At 39.3% G+C, this 4805-nt stretch overlaps 1 pseudogene; it reads right to left on the reverse strand.

Annotated features, from left to right (window-relative positions):
- Positions 1-1287: 1287 nt before the first annotated feature.
- Positions 1288-2564, reverse strand: LOC111526415 (annotated as a pseudogene).
- Between the last annotated feature and the right edge of the window lie 2241 nt (positions 2565-4805).

Here is a 4805-nt window from a genome sequence, read left to right on the forward strand (position 1 = left end):
AGAACATTTCAAATTTTCTCTTCTAGTTATTTTGAAATACATGATAAATTATTGTTAACTTAGTCATCCTTCTGTGCCATCAAACACTAGAATATATTCCTTTTATCTAACTGTATTTTTTGCACCCATTAACCAACCTCTATTCATCCCCCGACCTTCCCAACCTCTGGCAACCATCATTCTACTCTCCACCTCCATGAGATAAACTTTTTAAGCTCCCACATGTGAGTGAGAGAACGCAGTATTTGTCTTTTTTCACTTTACTCACCTAGTTATTTCACTTAACATAGCAATCTCTCGTTTCATTCATGTTGCTGCGAGTGACAGGATTTCATTCTTTTTTATGACTGAGTTGTATTTCATTGTGTATATGTACCACATTTTCTTTATGCATGCATCCATTGATGGACACTTAGATTCATCTCATATCTTAGCTATCGTGAAGAATGCTGCAATAAACATAGGTATGCAGATATCTCTTCAATATACTGGTTTCCTTTCTTGTGCACATATATCTAGCAGTGGGATTGCTGGATCATATGGTAGATCTATTTTTAGATCTCAGTGTTTTGAGGAACCTCCACACTGTTTTCCATAGTGACTGTACTGATTTATATTTCCATCTGCAGTGTATGAGTGTTTTCCTTTCTCCACATCCTCACCAGCATCTGCTTTTTTGTGTTTTTGATAATAGCCGTTCTAACTGGGATGAGGTGAGATCTCACTGTGGTTTTGATTTGCATTTTCCTGATAATTAGTAATGTTGAGCATTTTTTATATGCCTGTTGGCCATTTGTATGTCTGATTTTGAGAAATGTCTCTTCAGTTCATTTGCCCTTTTAAAAATTGTATTACTTGGTGTGTTGTTGTTGTTGTTGTTGTTGTTGTTGTTGAGTTGAGTTCCCTATATATTCTGGTTATTAATCCCTTGTTGAATGGATACTTTGCAAATATTTTTCCCAATCTATAGATTGTCTCTTCATTTTGTTGATTGTTTCCTTTGCTGTGCAGAAGCTTTTAAGCTTTATGCAATCTTATTTGCCTATTTTTTCTTTAGTTGTCTATGCTTTCGAGGTTTTAACCCCAAAAAATTTGCCCAGACCAATATCATAAAGCACTTTCCTGATGTTTTCCTCTAGTAGTTTCAAGTCTTACTTTTAAGTTTTTAATCCATTTTGATTTGATTTTTATGTATGGTGAGAAATAAGGGTTTCTCTTTTTTTTTTTTTAACCACTGAACTTTTTATTGGCCTCCTGCTCCCCAAAGGGTACCCTGGTTCTGCTGTCTTAATGACTCAGAACTTTGGTGTCATTGGTCTCAGACACCGCTTTGCCATCCACTATCTGGTGGGTGGTGGTCTTTTCGATGGTTTGCATGGAGTTGCTACCATCCAGGGCATCACCAAGATTGAAGCCCTCGCCATTTTCCAGCAGGCAGCAGTAGGTGGTGCTCTCAGCCTTCAGCTTGACCTTGATGTTCGGCAGGGCCTCATACTCCTGGGCCTGGCACTGCCCCTCTGCCCGGGTCTGTGCCACCTCTGACTCCAGATACAGCAGGATCCCATTGAGCTGCTCCATCTGCAGGGCATAGCGGGCCTCCACCTTCCTCAGGCTGTTCTCCAAGCTGGGCTTCAGATTTCTCATGGAGTTCAGGTTGATCTCCAAGGACTGGACTGTACGTCTCAGCTCCCTGAGCGTCATCTCAGCAGCTGTAACCTCAGCGGACTGCATGGTGACTACCGTGGTGCCCTCCTCGATCTGCTGAGACCAGTACTTGTCTAGCCCCTCTCGGTTCTTCTGAGCCAGCTCGTCATATTGGGCCTGGATGTCTGCCATGATCTTGGCGAGGACCTGAGATTTGGGGGCATCTACCTCCACAGTCAACCCAGAGCTGGCAACCTGGGCTTGTAGGCCTTTTACTTCCTCTTTGTGGTTCTTTTTCATAAAGAGCAGCTCCTCCTTGACAGCCTCGGTCTCTGTCTACAGCTGCAGCGAGTGACATTGGTGTCATCAATGACCTTGGGGAGCTCACGGTTGTCCCTCTCCACAGACTGGCGCATGGCCAGCTCTGTCTCATACTTGACTTGAAAGTCATCATCAGCAGCAAGACAGACATCGTCGATCTGCAGAACCATGCGAGCATTGTCCACAGTATTTGCGAAGATCTGATCCCTCAGATCCTCGATGGTCTTGAAGTAATGGCCCCAGTCTCTGACCTGGGGTTCCTTCTTCTCCAGATGCTCCCAGATTTTGCTCTCCAGCTTCTGGTTCTCTGTCTTCAGGTAGGAGGCCAGGCAGTTGTTCAGGCTTTGCATGGTCTTCTTTTCATTTTGGATGCCTCCCATTCCTACCAGACCTCCGGCCATCCCTGCAGCCACGCCCTTGGACCCCAAGCCACCCCGGAAACTGATGGAGCAGGACACAGAGATCCAGGAACCAGAGCCCCCCATGCCTGCATAGACACTCGCCACGCTGCTGACTGGCCAGGTGCTGTAGCTGGGTGCCTGGGAGGACTCCAGGGACCAGTAGTTGATGGAGAAGGTAGAGCGAGTGGTGAAGCTCATGCTGTCCAGGGAGGAGAATGAGAAGACAGGACTCAAGCTTTGCTGATGACCAAGATAGGGGTTTCATTTTTCTGTCTATGAATATGCAGTTTTCCCAGCACCATTTACTGAAGAGACTGTCATTTCTCCATTGAATATTCTTGGTATTTTTGTCAAAAATTAATTGGCTGTATATACATGGATTTATTTCTGGGTTCTCAACTGTGTTCCATTGGTCTATGTGTGTGGTTTTATACCAGTACCATGCTGTGTTGTTTAGTATAGTTTTGCAGTATATTTTGAAGTCAGGTAATGCGATGCCTCCAGTTTTGTTGTTTTTCACTCAGGACTGCTTTGGCTGTTTGGAGCCTTCTGTGGTTTCCTTTGTTTTAAAGAAAATTTTAAGCTAACATTCTTACTGAACTTCTGTGGTTTCATATGAATTTTAGGGTCATTTTTTCTACTTCTGTGAAGAATGTCTTTGGCATTTTGATAGAGATTGCACTGAATCTGTAGATCGTTTTTGGTGGTATGGTCATTTTCATAGTACAAATTCTTCCAGTCCATGAACAGGGATGTCTTTCCATTTTCTCTGTGACCTCTTCAATTTCTTTCATTCATGTTTTATAGTTTACCTTTTAGAGATCTTTCATCAACTTGGTTAAATTTACTCCTACATTTTTTATAGCTGTTGTAAATGAGACTGATCTCTTGATTTCTTTTTCCACTAGTCTGTTATTGGTATATAGAAATGATACTGATTTTTGTATGTTAATTTTTTATCCTGCAATTTTACTGAATTTGCTTATCAGTTCTAAGAGTTTTTTGTTTTGTTTTGGTGGAACTTTTAGGGTTTTCTATATATAAAATCATGTCATCTGCAAACAGGGACAGTGTGACTTCCTCCTTTCTAATTTGAATGCCCTTTATTTCTTTTGCTTATTTGCTCTGGCTAGGAATTCCAGTACTATGTTGAATAAGAGTGGTAAGAGTGGGCATCCTTGTCTTATTCTAGTTCTTAGAGAAGAAACTTTCAGTTTTTCCCCATTTAGTATAATATTAGCTGTGAGTTTGTCATATATAGCCTTCATTGTATTGAGGTACATCTTCTATGTTCCTAATTTTTGGAGGGGTTTTTTTTTTAGTCATAAAGGGATGTTGAATTGTATAAAATGCTTTCTCTGCATCTATTAAGATGATTTTTTGTACTTCATTTTTTTGACGTAATATATCACATTTATAGATTTGCATATGCTAAACTAGCCTTGCATCCCTGGAATAAATCCCAGTAAATCACGATGAATGATCTTTCTAATGTGCTGTTGGACTCAGTTTACTAGTATTGTATTGAGGATTTTTGCATCTATGTTCTTTAGGGACATTGGCCTATAGTTTTCTTATGTTGTTGTTGTGTTCTTGTCTGGTTTTGGTATCAGGATGAGCTGGCCTCAAAGATGCATTTGGAAGAATTCTCTTCTCTTCAACTTTTTAGGAAAGTTTAAAAATAATTGGTATAGTTCTTCTTTAAATATTTGGTAGAATTCAGCAGTGAAATCATCAAGTACTGGACTTTTCTTTGATGGGAGACTTTTAATACTGATTCAATCATTTTACTCACAATTGGTCTATTCAGGTTTTCTGTTTCTTCTTGGTTCAATCTTCGTAGGTTGTATATGTCTAGGAATTTATGCATTTCCATTATGTTTCTCATTTTTTGGTGTATAGTTGTTCACAACAGTCTCTAACAATCTTTTGGACTTCTGTAGTAGCAGTTGTAATGTCTCCTTTTTTCATTTCTGATTTTATTTATTTGGGTCTTTTCTCTATTTTTCTTGTTTAGTCTGCCTAATGGTTTGGCAATTTTGTTTATCTTTTCAAAAAAACACCTTATTTCTTTTGTATTTTTTTGGTCTCAGTTCTGTTTATTTCTACTCTTATCCTTGTTATTTCTTTTTTCCAACTAATTCTGGGGTTGGCTTCTTCTTGATTTTCTAGTTTCTTGACATGCATAATTAGGTTGGTTATTTGAAATTTTTCTACTTTTTTAATGTAAGCATTTATTGTTATAACTTCTCTCTTAATACTGCTTTTGCTGTATGCCATAGGTTTTGGTATGAGTATCTCTTCTCAATAATCTTCTCTATGAATGTGTTGCCATACCATCACTATAGAATGTATTTCTATAACAAATACCTGTGTCTTCAAGTGATCCATACATGTCACATAAGGTAATTTATTAATGCAATACTTCAATTCCCTGAC

The sequence above is a fragment of the Piliocolobus tephrosceles genome, chromosome 2 (genome assembly GCF_002776525.5).
Source record: "Piliocolobus tephrosceles isolate RC106 chromosome 2, ASM277652v3, whole genome shotgun sequence".
NCBI classification, from domain to species: Eukaryota; Metazoa; Chordata; class Mammalia; order Primates; family Cercopithecidae; genus Piliocolobus; species Piliocolobus tephrosceles.